This window comes from Ascaphus truei, chromosome 16, assembly GCF_040206685.1.
Source record: "Ascaphus truei isolate aAscTru1 chromosome 16, aAscTru1.hap1, whole genome shotgun sequence".
NCBI lineage: Eukaryota > Metazoa > Chordata > Amphibia > Anura > Ascaphidae > Ascaphus > Ascaphus truei.
Genome location: NC_134498.1, coordinates 37,203,620 through 37,230,069, shown reverse-complemented (window position 1 = coordinate 37,230,069; position 26,450 = coordinate 37,203,620). Strand labels below are relative to the sequence as shown.

General features: G+C 45.5%; 1 protein-coding gene across 1 annotated transcript in view; it reads right to left on the bottom strand.

Annotated features, from left to right (window-relative positions):
- FHL1 (four and a half LIM domains 1) overlaps window positions 1-17,240 on the bottom strand; it is a 51,319-nt gene extending 34,079 nt beyond the window's left edge. The window contains exons 1-2 of the mRNA XM_075573213.1: window positions 17,150-17,240; window positions 1,882-1,936 (exon numbers count right to left, since the gene is read on the bottom strand). The gene's annotated coding sequence lies outside the window, so the exon portion shown is untranslated. The remainder of the gene's footprint in view (window positions 1-1,881; window positions 1,937-17,149) is intronic.
- Between the last annotated feature and the right edge of the window lie 9,210 nt (window positions 17,241-26,450).

Here is a 26,450-nt window from a genome sequence, read left to right as displayed (position 1 = left end):
AAGCACTTTATGGAGTATAAACTGTTGCAGGGTTTGTGGCATATCACTCTGCTGCAAAGTATGTTTTGCTGATTATCCAGCTAAACACAGATTCTATTCTAGAACTCAAAATGATGTCCTTGGAAAATCAGCACTTTCACTCCAATCCTGTCTCTCTTTTTTTTTTTTAATGAATCATAGGTAGATTTTGTTGAGAATCTTGAATATCCATATTTGGTGACAGTTCCTAATGAGGGGCTCGCATGAGAGATAAACGGGGAAAAGGCTTCAAACTTTATGAAAGGTCAACAAAAAAAAAAGGAAAGAAAAAAATCAGAAATATAAAATCTGAACTTTTTTTTTACGAGTATATTTTGCATCATTAGAAACATAAGACGCAGGCTCAATTTACAGCAGAGAGCGCAAGTAAAACAGACTTTTCAGATCATATGATAAAACTAGCAACCCCCACCAATGTCCTCTGTTTTATAGTTAGTTTTATTATGTGATATCAAAAAGTATTACATACACCAGGGTGGTCAATTCCAGTTCTCAACCGCCCCCCCTCTCCCCCCACCCCCCAAACAGGTCAATTTTCAGGATATCCCTGCTTCAGCACAGGTGGCTCAATCAGTCCCTGCTTCAGCACAGGTGGCTCAATCAGAGGAACTCAGCCTCTGATTGAGACACATGTGCTTAAACTGGGATATCCTGAAAACCTGACCTGTTAGGGGGGCTTGAGGACAGGAGTTGGGCATCCCTGATTTACATGGCTTGCTGCAGATTGAACAAAGAGGAGGATCCAGGGCACTACGGCTTTGTAGAAAATACATGTATTCTAGGCACACACAACGTTTCGGGCTGTACAAAGCTGGCCAGTCACTGGAGAAAGAGCTTTGTACAGCTCGAAACGTTGTGTGTGCCTAGAATACATTTCTTTTCTACAAATCCGTAGTGCCCTGGATCCTCCTCTCTGTTCATATCTACTGAAATCACACCGGACAGGTTTTTTCCCTAACCACGGAGCACCGGTACCTCTATATCGCAAGTATATCGCTTTTATTATATACATTCAGGTGTGCAGACATAACTCTTTATTGTATTGCTGTAGATTGACCACGGCCTGTATGTTCTTAGAGTGTTTAATTACTTAGATTGTAAGCTCTTCGGGGCAGGGACTCATTTTCCTATTGTTACTTTCATGTCTGTAGCACTTATTCCCATTGTGTGTTATATTATTATTTAATGTGTATTACTGCTGTGACGCGCTATGTACCTGGAGGGCTATATAAATAAAGAAATACATAAATACATACATTTAGGGGCATTTTCAATACGCTACAAAGCGGCTGATTGCACGAAAACTCACCTTCACGTCAATGGGTTTTGGGCTTTATACAAGAAGTCTATGAAAGTCAGGACCTCTCTATTAGCTCACCCCAGGTTGAGCTTCTCTCACACACATAATATCTTTTACCATCATTCATTTATTTCTCGTTGCATCACGTTCCTTGTGCTCGCCCGATTCGCAGCAAATAAAAATTCCACTTGTGAGCACATTCACATATCTCAGGCAGGTCTGCAGCCCAGCGTTTCACCATTATCTTGTATACAAGTGCAGCCAGGGATTATGGGTAATTATATGCAAATGAGTACAGTGTGTCACTCTTGACTTCTCATGCATTTTAACATGGGAGCCCTATAAGCTGATTGCTGCCATATAAAAATGCATTGCACACGTTTGAGACACAGATGGCACAAATACAAAAATAAAATGCACGTAAGGGGTTAAGTATATTTTATTCTCACTATGTCTATATGTCACGAAATTTAGGGGCCTGCAAACCATGAGATACACATGAGCCTCCAAACACACAGTCATTTAAAACATGCCTTTCTTACCGTGAGTGTATCCAGGTACTTGTCACCTATCGTGTGTCAGCTTGTAGTATAACGACTGAAAAGGAGAGCAGATAGGGAGGCGTTACCCGACATCTCATATGGGAATATACCAGACGCAGAATAAGTTATGGCGAGTAAACAAAAGTGACAAAAACCCTCCACCTTACAGTGTACAGTAAATAAAAATATCACTTGCGAGCGCAGTCCCGTCTCAGACAGGCCTGAAGCCCTAACTTTTCCCCTTATGTCTTAGCATATAGTGCTTCCACTGCAGCCAGGGATTCTGGGTAATGACACGCAAATGAGCCAAGGGCGCCACTCTTTGCTTTTTGTCCATTTTAACATGGACTCCGATAAGCGTATGCCTGCCACAGATGTCTGTGAGTAGGTTTAATGGCTCTGCACGTCTTTAATCCAGGCGCTGCTGTAAAAGCTGTGTAATGCCTCAGGCAGAAGCTTACAGGGCTCCATGTTAAAATGGATAAGAAGCAAAATATGACACCCTGTGACTGCTCATTTGCATGCCACTACCCAGAATCCCTGTTTGCAGTGGAAGCACCGTATGCTAAGAGACAATGGGGAAAGACAGGGTTGCAGACCTGTCTGAGACACATGAATGTGCCCACAATTGGGATTTTTATTTAATGGAAATATACCAAAATTCTTCATGTGAGTTATAATCAACCCTCCCCCCCCTTTCTACTGTCACATTTGTCAGCTGTGTCTGTTCACACTTTGGAGTGATTATGAATACCTTAGAAGGTTTTGTGACAATGCATTAGAGCAGAGATTCTCCAACCTCTCCTCAGGAACCAGCGGCCACACCGGGTTTTAGAAATAACCAACGCGCCTCATTTGCACACGAATAGAATGTTAGCGGTTGCCTCAGAAACCTGGTCCGGCTCCAGGCTCCGGGGAGAGGTTTGCAACGCACGGAGAGTGCAATATAAACAAATATAGAAACCAAGATAAGGCTCCTGTTTTATAAATGAGATGCAAGCAATCCAGACAAAAGCGACACTCCCAAATTGAGAAACAGTTTATCAAAGCCAATCGTACATTATACAATGTAACAAAGAATGATATTGCTTAGAATTTAAGATGGGAGTGCTACCGCAATCTTTCACGTGGAGACCCATCACTTACCTTTAGAACAATGTTACCATTGAGCGTGTGTTGGGCTTAGTTGGCAGTATTACAGATTGTAAATTGGACAGGTTGATACAGTTCAGGTTTCCAGGTCTCTCGGCTCATTATAAATTCTAAAAATCCCAGAATATAAAAAAGTAGGGCCGACCTGCAAACCGTTTTCCAATTGGTTTGTCAACACAAAACGAGTTTGTCTATACAAAAAAAAAAACGTTTTTTGTTCTCTCCCTGTTTTCTATGTAACTCAGGAGATTGCCGGGGGGTTCACCCCAAAAATATGGTAATGGAGAATAATTTACTTATGAAGATACCACCTATTTCTTTGTTGCATGTTTGTGTATGTTATAATGCAACGGTATAAAAACAAGTGTGTTCGTGTGTTCGTGTGTTCGTGTGTTCGTGTGTTCGTGTGTTCGTGTGTTCGTGTGTTCGTGTGTTCGTGTGGTCGTATTTTCACACGTTGTAAAACAGTTTAGGGTTCAACTAAAACACAATTTTAAAGGCTTCTGCAATTTGTAAAAAGGTTGAAAAACCACTGGACTAAAATACAATGTTCCAAAATATGGCATGAAAAATGTGGTTGAAGCCAATCTAATTTACCCAGCTTGAGCTTAAGAAGGTCCACCAACAAGTACATTTATAATTAAGCATTTCATGTTTGCAGTCGCTGCTGAAAAATAATACTCTGCAATATAAAGCCATTTTTTTAAAGGTTTCCACAATAATTAAAGCTCTTATTACGTACTCCAGGGGGGCGCTAACTTTTTTCCCTTCGCCCCCCTGCCGGCGGTCACCTCACCCCCCCTCACCTGGGCTCTGGCGTCACGACGTCACGTTTGCCATGGCAACATGACGTCACATGACCTCGCCGCCGCGTTGCCATGGCGACGCTTGTGGAGCCAATGTAAGTAAAGGTTTTACAGAGGCCCTGCAGCTCCCCCGGCGCTTAATTTAAGTGCCTTCGGGAAGCACGCGGGGCCCCTGTAAACCACATGCCCCCCCACGCAGGCAGTCTCGTGCCCCCCAGTTTGCGCACCGCTGATGTATACGATCCTACCAATTAATCCTGGAGTCTGTGTAGAAGTATTGCAAGTCAACATGTTCCATAGCATTATGTCTAAGGAAACTGAACTGTGGAGGGCTGGGGATCTGATATATCATTGAAGAGTGTGACTGTATGTGTGTATGTGTGTATGTGTGTATGTATGTACAGTATGTACGTATGTATGTGTGTATGTGTGTGTGTATGTATGTATGTACAGTATATATGTATGTATGTACAGTATATATGTATGTGTGTATGTATGTGTGTGTGTGTGTATGTATGTATGTGTGTGTGTGTGTGTATGTATGTGTGTATGTATATGTATGTATGTATAGTATGTATGTATGTATGTACAGTATGTATGTATATATGTATGTATGTATGTGTGTCTGTATGTATGTGTGTATGTATGTATGTATGTATGTGTGTGTGTATGTATGTATGTATGTATGAATGTATGTGTGTATGTACAGTATGTATGTATGTATGTATGTATGTATGTATGTATGTACTGTGACAAACGCCCCTCTTTTGTAGCGCTGATGTCTGTCTGGGTTCTTCCCGACACAGTCTTCTAGGGTTAATTATACAACAAACAGGAACATGCAAAGTATTACGTTGCTTAACTCAGGCTTCTGCCTGCTTTATTTTCATCCAAATAAGGGACTGCAGCTTTAACAGGTGTAAGCAGGAGGCACTCAGCTATTAACCTTCAGCGGTTTACTCATATCAGTGTTATAGCATTTCACACGGTGTCACTTTTAAGAACCAAACCAAATAAACAAAATCCTATCCCATTCAGGGATCTAACTACACAGCAGAATCAGACTCTCTAACTGCTGCTGGGCCAACTAACCTGGTTCCCCAGTTTAAAACGATGCCCTCTCATTTAGGGTCACTAGATAAAGCATACAGTCTTTTAGATACGGCAATCAACATGTGTTTGTCTTATCTGTTCGTGGTGGGAACTCGGTCCCAAGTGTCCAGGCAAATCCTCTGGTACTGTGATACTTGAAGGGGCCGTCCACCCCGAACTGGATGCAGGGGAGCAGCGAAACCCCCAGTCTCCAGGCTCTAAGAAGAGAGACTGAAATGCAAACCTCTCTGCTCTAAATACCTGTGCTAGTGATTAGGAGGGCAGGGAGGGAGAACTAGACACATTGTAATCTGTGGTCTGGATTTTCCATCCACCAGCCTGAGTTAATGTGAAGCTGTGGAATGGATCATTTTGCACAATTCCTGCACTTTCTGACCTAAAACGGGGCAGAAAGCTGCATAACAATCTTTGGACTATGTCACAGTACACACACTGGCTGATTTCAAAACTTGCCGCCCCTAGGCACTTGCCTGTGTTGGCCGCCTTCTTGGTGCCACATTAGTTTCTGGCTGACCTTACCAACTGCCCTTGGTACAGAATCCACATAATTCCCGACCCTGCGATCGACTATTTCCAATCAGAGTTCTTAAAACTCTGTGATGTCCAGGCTCCACTACGCAGAATAAGAGTACGGGGGGCCCACCTTCCGTGGTTACAACCGACCTTATAGCGCTCTACCATCTTAGGGATGCCTTGTGGAAAAGCTACAAAGTAACTGGCACTACCAAGGATCTCAACCACTACAGATGCCTGCGGAACATGTGCACAAGGCAAACAAGGCACGCAAAAGCACAATATTACTCTGACAATCTTTGCCAGAATACATCAAACCCAGCTAACTTCTGGAAGGTTATCAACATATTCCAGCCTTCTAACCATCAACAACCAAGTAATATCACAAAGGAGGATATTACTCTGACAAATCCCACTGACATTGCAAATGCATTCAATGATTACTTTGTGGGGTGTGCACTAACTTATTAGCGAAACGCAGCCCAAACCACAAACATGAACCTCATTCAGAGCGTACACCTATAGCCCCACCCCCTCCCAACACTGCCCACAATTTTCAATTTGTCCCAGTATCTGAAGAGGAGATTACACAACTGCTCCTCAAATTAAAACTAAGCAGCCAATGTGGACCTGACTTACTACAATCTAAGTTCCTAAGATTTGGTGCCCCAGCCATTGCCAAAACCAATTGCCTCCCTAGTCAACTCTATCCTGTCTGCAGGCCATATCTCTAAGACTGAGGCCCCAGTACCTCCGCTGCACGCGCGCCCGCGAGACTGGCGGCGCGTGCAGCCGATTCCCCAGTCTGCAGGGAGCTGCAGACTAAAAGACCGGGGTGGGGGGGGTGGGAGGCGTGGCGGGGGAGTGATGGGGGTGCGGCCATGTCGTCACCCGGCAGGTTCGCCCTCATTGGCTGAACCGCCGGGGGGCGTGGCTTAGCGCTCCGTAGCGAGTCCTGCTCTCAATTCTATTGAGAGCAAGAGCAACTCGCACCACAGCGCTGCGGCCCCCCCTCGCAGCGGGCCCGGCGTCATTGAGGGGAGGGCTCTCATTCCTGCAGCGTCCGCCACAGCGGGCGCTGCAGTAGCCAGCGGGGACCAGGCCTAAGGGCTGGGACCCGCTGCGCCCGGCGGCGCGGGCGGCCACACGAGAGTTCCCCACCAGCAGGGGAATCCTCCCGAGCCGGTCCCGGTCCCCCCTGGCTGCACAGCTCACTACACGCTGTGACGTGTCAGCCGCTAGCGGATACAAGAGAATTGTGATCCCTAGCGTTGACGCGTCACGTGGTGTGGCTGTGAGCCAATGAGGAGGGCAGGCTTCGGGAGGAGGAGAGGCTTCGGGGAGCGGGGAGGAGAGTGTGGAGTGAAAGCAGCGTGAGTGCCTGTCTGTGTGTATGTGTGTGTGTGTGTGTGTGTGTGCCTGAGTGCGTGAGTGCCTGCCTGTGTGCGTGTGTGCGTGTGTGCGTGTGTGCGTGTGTGCGTGTGTGTGCGTATGAGTGCCTGCATGTGTGCGTGTGTGCGTGTGTGCGTGTGAGAGTGCCTGCGTGTGTGTATGAGTGTGTGTGTGTGTGTTGCTTACCATCAGCAGCTCCAGCCCGAGCCCGTGGAGGGAGGGAGGGAGGGGAGAGTAGCGGGTCCCTCCGCTCAAGCCATGCCCCCCCTCCCTGTCAAGCCTCCCACCTCCCGCCCACCTCCCGCTCCGGCTCCCGCTCCCTACAGACCGCATATCGCGGTCTGTGTATGTCAGCGCCCCGCCTGTCTGCAGTGCGGGCGCGCTGACGGAGGGAGCGGGGCCTTAGCCTAAGGCTGCGTGTCCGCTAGCGCTGAGCTCGCTGAGCGGGCGGCGCTTGGCGAGGTGACACACATTTATATATACATAAATTTTTAAAAAAGAAGAGAAAGAATCCCACCAAAAGCACTCTAGCAATAATAAATGGTGATAGAATTTATTCAATGAAAAACACATGGATTATACAATATTAAAACAGTCCCCTTGGAACCCCAAAAAACATAAATTCTGGTTGATACACAAAATCGTAATACATACTGCAATGAATGATAGTATGCAGGTGAATATCACCAGAAATTTGTAAATGACCTGCTAATGAAACCCAAGACCGGCGGTCAAAATAAAAGGGTTAATGAAATGAGGACACTAAATCTATCTATGTAGATAGTACCACTAAACAACCAGCAGCAAATTGGTAATATGTGTGAGGTAAACACAATACATGAACCATGCTGCATAGATGCCATTGTCACCACCAGATAAGTAGAAATATCCTGTAGCAGAAATAGGGTGATGGCAATATATGCAAGTCTCCGCTCATGCGATGCGCGCCCGCGTATGCGCAGGCACACATGCGCACCGGCGCTCTGCGCTTACATAAACAAATTTTTCATACTTACAAGCGCGCTCAGCTTCCCCTGCATTCTCACCCCCCCCCCCTCCCGCGAGCGAAAATGTAAAGGACACCCGCGCTCATGCTTGGAGAGCTTTCCAAGCATGAGCGCGCTCAGCGCCAGCGGGGACAAAGCCTAAGACCTGGAAAACTGCCAGAGTTGTCCCAATCTTCAAAAGTGGGGACAAAAACACTGTCTCACACTCCATTCCAATCTCTCTTCTCCCAATTCTATCCAAAGTCATGGAAAATGTGTTAACTCCCAATTAAGCGATTACTATACCAAGACAAATTTCCCTAGCCAATTGCTCCAGACACTCCACGGTAACTACCCTGCTAAAAGTTTGCAATGAGATCCAGTGTGGAATGGAACAACTCACTGGTGCAATATTCCTAGATTTTGCAAAGGCTTTTGACACAGTTGATCATGCTATCCTGCTTAACAAACTCAAGTGCTCTGCAATAGGGAAGCATGCTTTAAACTGGTTTCAGTCCTACCTATCAGGTAGATCCCAACATGTGTCCATCTCAGGCTCTAACTCCATCCCCTTGATTATCACCTGTGGTGTCCCGCAAGACTCTGTTCTGGGGCCACTACTCTTCTCAGTGTTCATCAATGATCTTCCCACAGCTTGTAAGGAAGCCTCAATACACATGTATGCAGATGACACAATCCTGTATGCACACAGCCATAGCCTCTCTGACCTTCAACACATACTTCAATCTGACTTTTTGAGACTTGAAAATTGGATTTGCCAAAACAAACTGTTTTTAAACACTGACAAGACTGTAACAATGGTTTTTGGGACCAAGGCTAAATTTTTAATGCTTCCAATGACTGAGCTCCACATCAGACCTAGCCCTTGTTACTAGTTTTAAATACTTGGGCATATGGTTTGACTCCCATTTAACATTTGGGATGCACATTGATACGCGGACATCCAAAAGCTATGCCAAACTAGGTGTACTTTATAGGAACAAATCTTCGTTTAAGTCTGCTGGTCAGAAAGCGTATCGCACAGCAGATGCTAATGCCAATTATCAACTATGGAGACATAGTATATGGCCCAGCACCCCAAACCCACCTTAGCAAACTTGATACCCTCATAAAATTCAATATGCCGTTTTGCAATTACAACACAAATCACTGTGAAATGCTCAAAGAACTAGTTTGGTCATCACTTGAGTCTAGGCGCAAAGTTTACCTCTCGTGTTTTGCCTTAAAATTTCTAGGCAAGCTACCCGTCTATCTGAACAAGCTCCTCACCCCTACCACATGCAGCACTTATCATCTGAGATCTGACTTCAAAAGACTGTTCATGATCCCAAGGTTCAGCAAATTATCCGACCACTCCTCCTCTTACCGTGCACCCCAAAACTGGAACAATCTACCGGAGACTCTCACAGCCGCCACCAGCCTAAGTTCTTTCAAAACTAAAGCTGTCTCACATTTTAATCCTGTCTGTACTGTTACATACGCCTATCATATATATTATCTCTCACTGTGCATGCAATGTCTTGTATACAATGTATACCCTGCTCATTTATGTAATAACTATGTATTTTTAATCATGTATTTGTCATCATAACTCTATGCACAGGAAATACTTGAAAATGAGAGGTAACTCTCAATGTATTACTCCCTGGTAAAACATTTTATAAATAAAATAAATAAGCTGTAATAAAACTGATGTAATTGAACAGTAAAGAAAAAGAACAGATGTCCCTGTTACACTTATATTATTCCAGTCGACCACACCTGCGTATCTGGCAATGTCACAAGCTCTCCAATAAAATACACCCTGCGTTCAAACACTGAAGATATTATGAGCTCAGTGAGATTATACATTAAAATGCATCCAAAACCACCTTCCCCCAGGACACCAATTACAGTAAGGTGCAGCCATGCTAAGCAACACCCGCTGTATCCACAATAAAGTCCTATCAATTATTCATGCAACACTCGCTACCTAATTCCATGTAACGATTCCAGAAGAATATGGAATAACCACTTTTATGGAGTTACATAGGGGCTGTAATTAAGTAATTATTTATTTATAAAATATTTTACCAGGAAGTAATACATTGAGAGTTACCTCTCGCTTTCAAGTATGTCCTGGGCACAGAGTTAAGACAAATAATACATGTTTACGAATACAGTTACATAATGAGCAGGGTATACATTATATACAAGACATTGCACGCACAGTTAAAGATAATTTGTATTATAGGCGTATGAAACAGTTACAGACCAGATTAAAATGTGAGACAGCTTTAGATTTGAAATAACTTAAACTGGTGGTGGATGTGAGAGTCTCTGGTAGGTTATTCCAGTTTTGGGGTGCACGGTAAGAGAAGGAAGAGCGGCCGGATACTTTGTTGAGCCTTGGGACCATGAACAGTCTTTTGGAGTCAGATCTCAGGTGATAAGTGCTGCATGTGGTAGGGGTGAGGAGCTTGTTCAGGTAGCTGGGTAGCTTGCCCATAAAGAATTTGAAGGCAAGACAGGAAAGGTGAACTTTGCGCCTAGACTCGAGTGATGACCAATCTAGTTCTTTGAGCATTTCGCAGTGATGTGTGTTATAGTTGCATTGGAGAACAAAACGACAAATTGAGTTGCAGAGGGTGTTTAGTTTGCTAAGGTGGGTTTGAGGTGCCGAGTCATATACTATGTTTACATAGTCTATAATTGGCATTAGCATCTGCTGTGCGATACATTTTCTGACCAGGAGACTTAGGGAGGATTTGTTTCTGACCAGGAGACTTAGGGAGAATTAAGGCAAGAGATCAGTAGGGATTCAACAGGTGAATTAACCAGGTTATAAATCCGGTATTATAATATCCTGGCAATCAAGTCCCCAACTATATGATTTTGCATTATTCAAGATGGAGGATTTCCGTGTAACCTCCCTGTTCTGCATGGTTTCCTGGATTCTGTGGCTGTACAAAGCCAGAATATTAAAATAGCAATGCAACAGTGACCCTTACATCTGCTGCTGCTCAGGTGCAGACGTGGTCACCGTTATTGCAAACCGTGGCACGCGGAAGCGGGACATACAACACACGCCAACGGGAGAAGCGGCATTTGTTTGGAGTCAGCCGTGTGTGAGAAGGGAGCGAGACTGTCCCGCTATTTCATGCGCGGGAGCACGCCACGGGCTGCAATACCGCTGGCTAAATCTGTATATTGCAACACAAGTACTAGTATGTTGTTTAAGGTAAAGCAAACGTTATACCTTGTTCAATGTATCAGGTTCACTTGCCTTTCGTTCCAGTAACAAAATAAACCAATAAATATTGCATGTTTAAAAAGGCAATTCAAGTTGGCAGGGGGGGGGTTGCACATTTTTTTAAACATAGGATTGAAGTAGGGGTGGGTGGGGATCTAAGCTGAACCCCATTAATTGCAGCTCCGGGGGGGGCCCTGCTTTGAGAGATACTTACATATAAATAGGGTGCCAGTATCTACTGTTTAATGCTCCCGAGTTACGTTGGCCAATAGGAAGCCGCACCGGATGACATCACATCTTCCTATTGGGCGGCAGGGCGTGGAAGCTTTGAAAAGCGACCATTACATGTACCCTGCTAGCCGAACCGCTCCTGGTATCCCTAACGTAGGTACGTATCACAGGGAGCAGGGGGTCCCCAGAGCTGAAATTAATGGGGTTCAGCTCCAGAGACGCCATTTTAATCCCATTTTTTTTTAAAAAACAGACACCTATAGGTCTGTTAAAGAGGCAATCTAAATGGCACTTAAAAATATATATATATTTTGTTTTGTTTTAATATATGCAGCCTTTGATTACCATTATTGAAAACTAATTGCCTGTAAAGCTGATCGACCACGGGAGAAAAAAAATCGATCAGCAAAATCCTGTTTCCCAGGGTTCACTAAATGGCTGCCTTTCAGTTTAAATCAATCCTTCAGTCAGTGTAACTCAGCAGCTACAATGTAACCTTATATTACTCAGGTAACATTATCTATTGTTACAGTTTGCAGCTCAAATTTCTGGGAACGTTGGCAACAAATTATCACAAACAGGAAAGTGTTACAAATAACTTGCATTGCTGGGGGTGTGGGCTAAAGCCTGCTAGACAAATCAAAGGATGCTCAGTATATTCAAATTCATTAAAAATGGTATTTCAAAACTAAAGCTGTCTCACATTTTAAGGCAGCAGTTCAAGCAATATCCTACGTGTGGTTTTTATTTATTTATTTTTAAATAAATCAGTTCTGTACTATGAGAAAATACTTGTAGCATTTTTAATATTCCTAATGTAGGAAGCATTTCCAAAGTGACAGCCCCCTTCCCCTTCTGACAGGCTCTAGCTCTTGAGCCCCGCCTTCTCTCTAGCAGTGCACCAATTGCATTTAGTAAATGCCCATCAATCACATTCTAGGACTACATTGCCCAGAATGCTGTGCAAGAACCGAATTAAACAGCTTTAAATTCTAAAACAAACGTGAAGATGGGGTAAGAAGGTGAAACCTTTGTTACTTTTTCGCAACTTAAATGGACTGTATATCTGAGATGTACTGCACCGTGTGAAGTAAAACGTCAAGCAAAGATAGTGGCGTCTGAATTTGCTCTAATGATCTGTACATGCATTGCAAGCTGTCATATCTTGTCATATATGAGCTGGTGCTTGTCATACGTGGGGGCCTGGGGCTCGTCCCCTCCGACAGAGGAGAGGTTTCACTCTATGCATGCATGGCTAGGAGCAAGTTAAGTATGTATATATATATATACACATACTACATACACTTTGTTCAGAAAAAAGAGACCCCTTGTATTTTTTTTGTCATATCTCGCAGAAAAATCACTACATTTTCATGTAATTATATGGTCTGCCAGAGCAGGCTTTTACATTTAAGAATGACTTGATAATCGAATACTCTCTGGAATTGGTGGCAGCCCCGTCATGTGCACAGTTACTAAATGGTGTTCAGCAAAGAAGATAAGCACGTTGCAAAGTGCTTGAGACAGAGAGAATTATGGTCCAAAAACCACCCCGACGATGGTCCCCGTAGCTGGAGCGAAACGTTGGATTTTTCTGTATTTTCATTACAACTTTCTGTTTTTGAACACTTAGGCTAAGGTCCCGTTGCACGCGTCCGCACGGCTGGCTTGCTTGCTGGCGGCGCGTGCAACTCACTGTACCGCGATCTGCGGTCTACAGGATGCTTTTCTCGGAGCGGGGGGGGGCGTGGCCAAACGGGTCGGGGGGGGGGGGCGCGGCCATGACGTGAGGGGGCGCGGCCATGACGTGAGGGGCCGGAGCGGGAGGTGGGAGGATTGACAGGGAGGGGCGGCGTGGCTTGAGCGGAGGGACCCGCTACTCTTCCCCCCCCTCCCTCCACGGGCTGCAGGTAAGTAAAAAAAACACACACACGCAGGCACTCATACATACATACACACACACACACACACACACACACACACACACACACAGGCAGGCACTCACGCACTCATACACACACACACACAGACAGAGACAGGCACGCACGCACTCAGGCACACACATACACACACACAGAGACAGAGACAGGCACGCACACAGACAGGCACACACATACACACACACACACACACACACACACACACACACACACACACAGGCAGGCACTCACGCACTCATACACACACACACACAGACAGAGACAGGCACGCACGCACTCAGGCACACACATACACACACACAGAGACAGAGACAGGCACGCACACAGACAGGCACACACATACACACACACACACACACACACACACACACAGGCACTCAGGCACACACATACACACACACACACACACACACACACTCCTCCCCGCTCCCCGAAGCCTCTCCTCCTCCCGCAGCCTCCCCTCCTCCCGCAGCCTCCCCTCCCCATTGGCTCACAGCCACACCACGTGACGCGTCGAAGCTAGGAAACACCATTCTGTGGTGTCTCCTAGCGGCTGACGCGCCACAGCGTGTGATCAGCTGTGCAGCCAGTGGGGACCGGGACCGACTCGCGAGGATTCCCCTGCTGGTGGGGAACTCGCTACATTGCCGCCCGCGCCAACGAGCGCAGCGGGTCCCAGGCCTAACACCGGAGCACTGAGTCGTTCTTCATCATATTGGTCTTGGGGTGATTTTTACTTGTATATGTGAGTCCCAGTGTATGCTGCGCTGCTAATCATCTGTTGCAGAACGTCTGACCAGTCAAAGAGCTGACACTAAATTCCAATTATACTGACCCTTCTCATGATTGATGATGATGTTAAAACAATGGGATGAGAAAACAGGTGGCACGATGGCCGGCATGAGTGCGGTCCGAAGACAGGCCGGCAGTACCTCAAAGTAAAGCTGGGTAAAAGATCCCCTCTAAGGACAGAATCCCAGAAATAAAAGTTAACAGCTGAAAGACTTGGTATTGATTAGGTGGTGCGGCCAGGCTTTATACATTGTATAAAATGTAACGATTGTCAGTGACTTTCCTGGGAACAGGTTTTCCAGCCGGCTCTTATCTCTGTGCTGTTAGTACAAAAATACACTTTTACAATGCAACAAATCCTACGTTGGTATTTTATAATGGAGCCTGTAACCACATTTCATTGGCTTACTGAAGGAGCGGCTCTGTGAGTAAGGACATTGCCTCTGTAAACAATGACATTGAGTTTGAAGCAGGGGAACCTGGTTCAATTCCCAGTATCAGCTCCTTGTGACCTTGGGCAAGTCACTTTATCTCCCTGTGCCTCAGGCACCAAAAACATAGATTGCAAGCTCATCTGAGAAGGGACTGTCTGTAAAAATCCTATATAGAATGCTGCCTACTGTGCACTATATTGTACAGTAATTGTGAAGCGCGTTGGGTCTTAGGAGAAAAACACTATATGAAATTAAAAAAGTTTTTACTACTTCTAATAAACCCCCAGTGAAATGTGTGTGTCAGCATCTAAGCAATGGAATTATAATGGTTAAGAACTCAAAATGCATCACTGACAGCATGAACCAGAGAAACATTTCTTTGAACTTTTTACTCCTGTATAATGCACGTGAAAAACAACATTAAATTGTCAATTTAGTTTAAAGTACAAAAAAACACAGCTAGTTCCCTAAAGCTGTTTTACAGCGGTTCGCTGATAGGAGAACAGCTTTCTGATAACGTTCATTTACTTATCAACTGTTTATCCAAATACAGCTTTCAAGGAAACATTAACCAGAATATAATGTGTTTTTTCACTATTAAGCTATTTACTGTTTGTTTTTCTTCGCAGTCTTGAAGGTGCAGGGACTAAAGAAATCCAATATTCCAATTAGCACGACATCTTACAAGTTATATTAAACCTATCCATAAACTATAGCAATATTTATGCAGGAAACCCCCATCTTCTGATCTGGTATATAGCTTTCATCTGATTCCTTTGTCTTACAAGCTGACTCCTATGAAAGAAGAGACAATAAGGAATGGTAACGCAACTCCTACTATGGGGCCTATGCAGAGAGCAGCGAATTTAAAAATTGGCGAGGGTAATAAAAAGTAGCTTTTTTGGAGAGTTTTATTCTCCATATGCAGAAATGTGCGAAATCTGCAATTTATAGCATGAATGCGTGTGGCGAGTTTAAAATGGAGAGATGCGCGCTGCAGAAATGTGTTAAAAAAAAAAATCGCGCATTTTTTTTTCCTTTCCTATGGCCGGCGAGCTCCAGCTTCTTGCCAACTTTTCTTGGCGGAGCAAATTGTAGAAAAGCGCGAACAGCCGCTAGATGCCGTTCGCGCCTTTCTGAATTAGGATATTTTTAAAACTGGCGAGATGTAGGTTCTCGCCAGCCGCGCGGCGAGATTTACAAATAGAAAAAAAAATGGCGCGTTTTTCGTAACTCGCCATTTTCTGCTGTTTTCTGCGCAAACTTCTCAAAAAAAATGGTGAGATTTACTTTAGCGCTGCTCTCTGCATAGGCCCCTATGCCTCACTCAATATTGACATGTACGCCAACCAAGTGAAAATGCTGCAATATACGGATAATGGTATTAATAGATACACATCCTAGTTCCTTGTACAGTATAATCATATTATATTATAGTAAAGACAGTGCACTTCATGGCGTATAATAAAAACACACGTATGAATAACATTCGGAACACAGATTATTATGAGGCTAGGATGGCGTCAGGGATCACTAACAGTGCAGGTGAAGTGCTTGAGCCCAAGTGGTTCAATCAAAATGATTGCCCCCCCTGTGCTAATGAGAGCACACCCTTAAAAACTGCTCTGTGTAGTGATCATTGAGGACTGGGGTTGGGAACCTCTACAACTGACTTGGTCAAATACAAACAGTATGGAAACCTGCGCACACTGTCAGTGGGACCTGGGCACTTGTAAAACCATTTCACTCCGGAAGGAGCACCCGCGTTTAACCCCTTTAGTGCCGGGCTGGATAAACTAACTGGTTCCATAGTTTACCCTTGTACAACCAGAGGGGTCTTCAATGTATTGGAGAGGGTTAAAAAAATAATAATAATAATAATTAAATGACACAAATGTAATGTAACCCCACAATGGTGTATAAGGAAACAGAAAGAAACTGTGCAGCAGTGTGTTGCCATGCCATCCGGCAGCACATGGGTTAAATGAGGGATCAATAACCTATTTGCTTTAAGACACCCCCCCCCCCCCCCCCCAATTAAAATGTAAAAAAAGTAAAGCAATGACTCTTGTGATGGATGGGAGAGCAAATCCCTCTTCAGCATTGAAGTGGTTAAACCATTCAACGTTAACCCCAGCCATACTAGGATAAATAGTCAGATGTGTCCTCATCAAATGTTTCAGTTTGTAATAAAAATACTTTAATTACATGCCTTAGTTTCTGCAACACATATAACATGCACAGCTCAGTGTCCCAACAGCGGTATTTGCAATGAAATCCCTCATGCTGGAGTTACAAAAATGAACAGAATTATTGTATTAATTCAGCGTTTTATGAAAAATAAATAACATACATTTAAATCTCTCTCTTTCAGCGAGTAACAAGAAAGAATTCACATTTCATATCCTACAGAGAGCTGTTCTGTACATTGATCTCTGTTGTCTCCTCCAGCACTGCTGGGGTTAAAACATACAGAGGGTCAATTTATAGCACTAATAATAATAATAATAATATATATATATATATATATATCCTCTTAACCCCTTCAGTCCCAGAGGGCCCAGCGATGCATTGCAAAGCCTCTGGCACTGAAGGGGCTGGGATAAAGTTCTGCCACAAAGCCAGGGTCCCTACACTTGGAAAGCTGCAAAGTTACCTGCAGGAGGAGAAACTCACCGCGTGCTGTCTGCTCCAGGCACAGAGGTGGAGTGAGGGACACAGGCTGAGAGTGGGGGAAAGGGAGCAGCACTGTGTCCCCGCCGCCTGCAGGTTGGTCTCTGTACTGCAGGAGCATCTTATTCACTGATAGGATGGCACCGGACAGAGGTTAAGGGAGGTGTTCAAGGTCAAAAGAAACGTACTATTAATAATATTCATATTTTTTTTTCTTACGTAGCGCTGTGCCTAGAATATAATACATCCCCTGCCCTGCAGAGCTTACAATCTAATTTTGGTGGCTGAAGTGCAAGCAGATAAAGGCCATAAGATCTGACGTGAAAGACAAGCACTGCTTAGGTATGACGTAACCACTGGAGTGCCTGACCCGATGACATAGTGACTACGTGTTGGGGCACCCAAATAGGTTAAAGCAGCATTATATTGTATGTTTTTTTAATAAATTATTTGTGCCGTGTTAGATAATACTTACTGCATTAAAAAAAAAATCACTTTATGATCTTTTTTTAAATTATTTTTTAATGTATGAAGTTTCGTTGGGTTGCTATATATTTAGGGACGACCCACGCCACTTCCTGTTTTGAAATAGGCAGCCATATTGCGTGCCCTGGGAAGCAGGAACTTTGTCGATCGATCGGCAGCTTAGATAATTGCATTGCCGTGAAAAGTTAAGGAACTGCTGCATTTATGAAGACACAAAAAAAAAAGGAAGAGGAAATGTCCCTTTAATGCAGGAGTCCTCAAGGGCCACCAACAGGTCAGGTTTTCAGAATATCCCTGCTTCAGCACAGTCTCTATGCAGAAACAGGGATATCCTGAAAACCTGTCCTGTTGGTGGCCCTTGAGGACTGGAGTGACCCACCCTGCTTTAAGGGGGTTATTGCAGTAGTGAAAGTGCTATTTTTGGGGGGACCCGAAATAAAATGATTGATCCACCTCTCGTCTGAATTCATATTTCTCCACGTGCCGTTTTTTACTCAAAAATATTCAAAGGAAAAGTGGCGAATATTAATAAATGCGTGGCTTTTTCATGGTTTATTGGTAAATTGTGCATTCTTTGAACAATAAATGTCCTCCTTCTTGCTTTGTAGGATCACTATAATAAAGTCTGTGGTGTTGTTCTGCTGATACCTCAAGGTCGGATAAACGTGCCACGCCGTCCTGGTTCAGGAACCTTTGTGCGCATTTATAGATATGAAATATATATATATATATATTTTAATTAAACATAATGAGGTTATTTTTAAGTCAGACACATTACTAGAATGATGCTAGTCTAGGGTGACCAGATTTGTCCCAGCAAAAACTCGCCGACTGCGCATGCGCGAAGAGCGCTTGCTGACCACACATGTGTGATCGGCACTTCCTGGCGGCTCGTGCGCATGTGCGATCGGCACTTCCTGGCAGCTCGTGCGCACGTGCGATCGGCACTTCCTGGCAGCTCGTGCGCACGTGCGATCGGCACTTGCCGACTGTGCATGCGGGAACGTCGTTTGCCGGTGAACCATGCTTATTAAAGCCTGTATTACTTATGAATAAGAAGCAAAAGGTGACACACTGGGTGCTCATTTGCATGTCATTACCCAGAATCCCTGACTGCAGTGTATGCTAAGAGATATTAGGGAAAGGCAGAGTTGCAGAGCTGTCTGAGAAATGTAAATATGCTCACGTAGTATTTTTATTTGGTGTATTACTTACACAATTCTACTTCATGGCTATACACTGCGCTTCTACATCTTATATCTCAGCCTTATTTCTCACTGTATCCCCTGCTCGCCTCTTGCATTCTGCAAAAGGATGTCTTCTATCTACCCTACTTCTAACTAAAACACCCTCCTAACAGCAAGCACAAGACAACGCACCAAGGTAAGTTTTCAAGTATGTATAGACGATAAAAGAGCAGATTTTCAAAATTACAATATAAAAGCAATACTTTAAACAAAGCATGATCCATCGGGAGCCCCAAGCAGATGGTTGGGGTCACTACGCGGAACGCGTCTTCAACATGGAGCGAAGCAATGGGGATTTCGCATGAACCGGAAGCTGATTGTCCTCCAACGAGACCAACGTCTCAGGAACACAGAACGTCCCAAAAGCAAGCCCTAAAACCCTCTCCTGCCCGAAACCCTGTTTCACTTCTGCCCCTCACCACTGGAATGCCTTTCCCCTCAATATCCGCCGAGCATCTTCATCATCATCATCATCTTCATCATCATCTTCATCATCATCTTCTTCAAGGCTCACCTCATTAAAGAAGGATTTCAGTAGCTCCGTTGTGCTCCCCTTGCAGACGCACTTCCCCGAACTGCTTCCTACTGGCTCTGTAAGTTCTTCCTACATACCTCTTAGATTGTAAGTTCTTCGGGGCAGGGACTCCTTTTCCCAATGTTTCACCATTTTACTCCTATTTTTCAAGGAAGTGCTCTGTACATGGATGGCCCTACCCACAGAGAAGAAATATACATACATATAGTACCACTGTTTCATAGCATTTCCACCAGGAAAAGACTGAGCCACTGATTGAGCCACCGATGCTGAAGCAGGGATATCCTGAAAACCTGACCTATTGGTGGCCCTTGAGGTCTGACGTTGCCCACCCCGGAAGTAGGTCTTCTCATTCCCTTTGGGAATGACGTCCTGCGTCTGTATTCCTGAACGGAATGAGATTCGGCTGCTGCTGGTTCAGGTTACCATGCCTAACAAAATCAGCACTTAGATGCATTTCCTGACATTGTTTACACAGAAGGGAAGTGGAGAAACAAAATGAATTGAACAGCAGTGGGACCCTGTCTGCAAAGAGCTGCAGAATAAGACAGCAGACGAATTTTCTACCCACGGCGTGATTGGCCTTTCTGTTCTGTTAGAGAGAAGTTTATTCCAATGATAAAAATTAGTATCTAGCTACGGACATTAAAGAAGTGATAACCCCCTCCCCCCAAATTAACAGCCCCTCTGTTTATCACAGTATAGGAACGGGGGGGGGGGCGGGATCTGAACCTCTATTTTCATCTGCATCCCATCTCCCCTGGCTCTTGAGATGATTACTGGTATTACCTCCTGCTTCTTAAAGGGGATTTAAATGGCTGTTAATTGGAAGCAGCAACCGATGATGATGTGACTTCCTATTTGCTAGAGATTTGGCAGCCATTTTGATTCCCCTGGAGGGAGACAATGGCGTAGCTAGACATGCGCGGGCCCCCGGGCAAACATTTTTTCAGGGCCCCATTATAAGTGAACGTATTCCGTCGATTCAAAATTAAATATACCGCACGCATATAAATATAGATTAAATATCAAATATAGATGACTCGTACTCACCATTTATTTTTAAGTCAGAAGTTCAGTTTCCGCACTTTTCGCTCAGCAAACACGGCAATGATGGGATCCATTACGCCCGAGAGCACGACAAATGTATACGAGGGCGGACATTTTATTCGCCCCCAAATTTTGGCGCTCTGGGCCTAATGTGAAATCCGTTACTGGGTAACGTAGAGGGTGGGAACCTCTCTGCGCCATAATGAGATTCAATAGATTTTTTTTCTCAAATACTGTTAGGCTTTTTTCTCCAAAGTTGTGTAAAATTCACCAGACACTTTAAATAAATCAGCATAGTAATATAAGATAATACTGACTGCAATTTTTTTCTCCCTCCCCATCCTCTCCCTGATCCTCTCTCTCATCATCCTTCCTCATCATCATCAATCCTCTTCATCTCTCCCCTTCATCATCATCATCTCTCCCCCTCTTCATCACCATCATCAGCTCTCCCCATCAACATCATCAGCACGCCCCCTCTTCATCATCATCAGCAGCTCTCCCCCTCATCATCAGTTATCCCCCTCATCATCATCATCAGCTCTCCCCCTCTTCATCACATCATCAGGTCTCCCTCATCATCATCAGCTCTCCGCATCATCAACATCATCAGCTCTCCCCCTCTTCATCATCATCATCAGCTCTCCCCATCAACATCATCAGCTCTCCCCTCATCATCATCAGCTCTCCCCATCAACATCATCAGCACGCCCCCTCTTCATCACATCATCAGGTCTCCCTCATCATCATCAGCTCTCCGCATCATCAACATCATCAGCTCTCCCCCTCTTCATCATCATCATCAGCTCTCCCCATCAACATCATCAGCTCTCCCCTCATCATCATCAGCTCTCCCCATCATCATCATCAGCAACTCTCCCCCTCTTCATAACCATCATCAGCTCTCCCCCTCTTCATCATCATCATCATCATCATCATCAGCTCTCCCCCTCATCATCAGCTCTCCCCCTCTTCATCACCATCACCAGCTCTCCCCTCATCATCATCAGCTCTCCTCATCAACATCAACATCATCAGCTCTCCCCCTCTTCATCATCATCATCATCATCAACAGCAACAGCTCTCCCCTTCATCATCACTGTCATCAGTTCTCACCCTCATCCTCATCACCACAATCACCATCTCTCCCCCTCATCATCATCATCATCATCATCATCATCAGCTCTCCCCATCATCACCATCATCAGCTCTCCCCCTCATCACCATCCCCAGGTCTACCCCTTATCATCATCATCACCATCATCACCATCATCAGCTCTCCCCCTCATCATACATTGGGAAGAGCTGAAAATAGCTTGGTTCAGCTCCTGGGTATCCCCCACCCTGCGTTCTTGTTCTGTAAAAAAAAAAAAAATAGGAGGTAGAATCCCCCAAAAACAAAGAGGAGGGGTTGCAGCTTTAAATAAAGGAGTTACACCATATATTTTGAGTGCATTATTCGAGGGGAGCGCAAACTTTTGCAGCTGCGCCCCTCTGCCGTTCCCCCGCTGGTGCTCGCGCCCCCTCCCTTACCTTGATGCAGCGTCAAATGACGCTGCAGGGTCATGTGAGGTCACGTCATGTGACGCACAGCGTCATTTGACGCGTGTGATGTCACGTCACATGGCCCCGAGGCGTCATTTGACGTCGCGTTGCCATGGACACGAGTGACGCCGGCAGAGTCAAGGTAAGTATGGCGTTGCAGAGGCCTCACGCGATCCCCCGGCATTTAATTTAAATGCCTCAGGGAAGAGCGCGGAGCCCCTGCAACCGCCCACGCTCCCCCCAGAAAGATCTCGCGCCCCCCATTTTGCGCACCGCTGCATTATTCAATCGCAGCTTATTTTGTGGAACAGCCAAGGGGTTATAACGGTCACGATGAATATTTTTAAACAGCAAATAAATAAAGAAAGATATATTGTTAACAAGAGGATGTCCGTGTATTCCATCTGCAGCCTTTTTAGCTTCCTTTTCGTTCCCATGTATTTACACTACTAATAAATCCGGTGAGCTGCATTGTGCACTTAGAGGTGCTTCAGACTCAAAGTACCACGTAAATATTTATTCAAATATGAACACGTTCCTTTGGAAATCCCTCTTAGGATTTCACAGGAACCTGTTTTGTGTGCTGGCATTTCCTCAAGCACGTTAATATTTATTTTATTTAAAAACCCAGACTTGGTTCACAATAATACAACCTGGAAACATTGGGGGGGGGGGAGTGTTCTGGACCCTGTTAGGTTTTTCCCTGTTCTGAGGCTGCTAGCATTCCTCAGCGTAATGTTGCAACATTGTAACTTCGTTGTTGGCTTCTCAGCCTGTTGCCTAGCAACTCTTCCACTGGCTGAGTGGTATGACCTAGGACCCCTGGCCCTTGACCTCTCCCTGCCCCTTTTCCTGCATGCAGGTCATATCCTCTTCCAGCCAGCAGCCACCTTGAGTAGTCACCTCACTTATCGCCTCTGGTAAGGTGATTGTAATGTACCTATCCCTGATACTAAAGCTATCCTTATACTTTGCATTATCCCATTTGCCATCCTAGTCCCCCTTTCCCCTCCATTGCTCCCATGCCACAGTGTTGACCCCAGTATCTGTCCCCCATTTTATTTGTATTGTTGTGTCCAATAAACACTTCAGAAATTAAGACGCTTCCCCTTGCTTAGTATATGGGATCGAGTTGAGCTGCCTGCCCCTACTCACTTGCCACAGTGAGCCTGGGGCAGAACAGGGTTATTTATCCAACGCCGATAGTACCAATCCGGGCACTTTCGCACAAAAATCCCCAAATGAAGTAAATCTGGGTATTCGTGACCGGAGAGGTTATTCATCAAACTGCGATAGTGCCGATCGGGTGCCTATAGACATGAAAATACATGTACTCCTGCTCAAAGTCAGCATTAAGCTAAACACATCATATCAAAAAGGCAACGAGTTCCAAGAGTTACCCTAATGTGTGTGGGAAATACATCTCGGAATTTACAAACGTGTATAGATGTTAGAAATACGTTTATTATATTAAAATGTATGAATGAGAACTTATATCGAGACAATTGAAGGAGAATATGTTTTGAGGTTTAGAATTCATATGTAAGCCTAAAGAGATGAATTGCAATGAAAGGTTAATGCATAACAGATGTTAGAGGTTGGTTTAGGGATAGGGTTTCGGGCCTAGTCGGAACTGCTAACATGGAGTAAAGTTCCTTGATAGGAAACCACGAGGAGAAAGGGGGCGGCGTTAGTGATCGATAAATACAGTTGTACACCGATCAGCTCTCTCTCTGCAAGAGCTCTTCCCAAGGCCACTCTCTGCAAGGAACATCAACAGCATGTTGGGTGGCCAGGCGGCTTCTCCAAAAATACTGGACACAATCGTGAAAGGTGCAACACGCTTGAGACACACACACACACCCCTCCCTCCGCTCTATGCTGTTTCCTCCTCTCCTTGGCCCTACCCTGAGGTCGCGCTTATAGTCCTTGCGACGGCGACGTGACATCACGCTGCGGTCGCTGAAAAAATTGAAAATTGACTTCCAGCGATCGCGACCAAGCCGTCACTCCGTCCATACTATAAGGATTCAATACGACGGATCACCATACGACGGATTCAATACATTTGTTTTGACGCGACGTCGCCGGGACTATAAGCGCAGCCAATTGCTGAGTCCATGGAGTGGGAGACCGCGCGGAGGCGTCCGCACGGGGCGCGATCAGATTGCCTTAAGGCATTGTTCGCGCCCATAGACCGTGCAGGCGGAGGCAGGAGGGGGCGCGCGTTGCGCAAGAAATCAGTTGAAACTGATTTCTTGGCGCGACACACAGGTCACGTGAGCGGTTCGCCCAATGAGGGCGAAACCAGCTCCGTGATGCTCCTAGGAATGTCCCAAGGAACACCCCCACGGCCCGTCGACCATGGCCAGGGAAAGCACCCGCTTTCCCACAGCCTCCACACGCCTCAGCGCGGGCGAAGGCCCCATGGCCCGGGCCTAAGGCTCCTGTCACCACTTCCTGATTGGCTGCTGCTGGGTAATGCAGCCAATCAGGATGGAGGAAGCTGCCCTGCCCCCTAGCAACAGTCCTGCTCTCTCCCTGCTCGGGGAAATCCTGCTGCCATAGCCGATTAGGTCACTATGTCCAGAGAGGTCATACCGGACACATACATGTCCAGTATAACCTTTAATTTATTACTGGACAGTGTCCAAATACAAGGACAGTCCAGTTCAATACTGGACACCTGGCCACCCTATGAGAGACAAGGGCTTCTTTGTCTTTGTTCTATGTTTACTACCTGAGCACATGTTATCATCATTGGTTGAACGTCCATCTGTAAGTAACACTGTGAGAATAAAGCAGAACTCTGTCTGCGGAACAACAATCTTCTGAAGTGCTGGAATTTTTATGAACAAGGAATAAGGTGAAATGATTCTAACAATAGAACGTTAATGTTAAGATCCGCCATTTTACTAGACCCAAAGCAGTGCTATTTTATGACACCTTATAGCTCATTCGAGTTTCATGTCATAGCACCGTTTAGTAAATATGGGCCATAGAGCTTGGCTTCTTGAGTTCTTCTAGCATAACACATTTGTTGATGTAGTATAATCCGTCACAGCATCCTGTTGCATTGGAGAAGAGGAACATTCCTGCAGCACAGACTATAAAGACATACGGGGTATTAGATACCACATTTTTCTTATTTAAATGCCATATGAAGGCAGCATCACTATAGCAGCTCAAGTCTTCAAGGGCCACCGACAGGTCAGTGTTTCGTGATACCCCTGCTTCAGCACAGGTGGCTCAATCAGTGGCTCATCTTTGAATGAGCCACCTGTGCTGAAGCAGGGGTATCTTGAAAAACTGACCTGTCGGTGGACCTTGAGGTCTGGAGTTGGCCGCCCCCTAATATAGAGATGATCCATTAATGTACATCCACAGGGTAGTGTGATAAGGTTGCACTACATCAGCTGCCCTGTGGCGCAGTGAATCGACATTAAAGGAAGTCTGGAGCGAATAGAATCCAGATGCCCGCCATACAGAACATCACACATGGAGACTTTGTTCCACATGGTCCAAAATATGTGAAACGCTTGGCTAGGTATTTTGTTTTCTTATTTTATTTGATCTGTCACCCATATTCCTTTTTTGGTTGTCTCTCTCTTTCTCTCTCCTCCTTTTATCTCCAATGTTTCTGTGTAACCGTGCGGGTTTTTTTTTTTTTAACTCCTTCACTGCTCTGTAATGCATTTCAGGTCCCTCTGGCAGTGCAGAGGTTAATGGAGGATAAATTTAGGTATATTTAAAAGGCTGAAGTTGTTGGGTTTCATTGTTTCTACTCGGTGTTTCCCAACTCCAGGACCCCTAAGGCCTGGTCCCCGCTGGCTACTGCAGCGCCGCTGTGGCAGACGCTGCAGGACCGAGAGCCCTCCCCTCAATGGCGCCGGACCCGCTGCGAGGGGGGGCCGCAGCGCTGGGGCGAGAGTTGCTCCTGCTCTCAATAGAATTGAGAGCAGGACTCGCGACGGAGCACTAAGCCACGCCCCCGGCGGTTCAGCCAATGAGGGCGAACCTGCCTGGTGACGTCATGGCCGCGCCCCCCGTCACTCCCCCGCCACGCCCCCCTCCCCCCCCCCGGTCTCTCTTCCTGCAGCTCACTGCAGACCTGGGGAATCGGCTGCACGCGCCGCCAATCTCGCGGGCGCGCGTGCAGCGGAGGTACTGGGGCCTCAGCCTAACAGTCCAGGTTTTAAGGATATCCTCACATTAGCACAGGTTGCTCAATCATTTGGACCGAACCACCTGTGCCCCAGCTGGGGTATCCTGAAAATCTGGACTGTTAAGGGTCCTTGAGGACTGGAGTTGGGAAACACCATCATCTATCAGGGGGTGCGCAAACTGGGGGGACGCGGTGCTGAACTCCAGTCCTTGAAGCCCCTCCCCCCCCACTGCCAGCACGAGACGGGGCTCTCTGA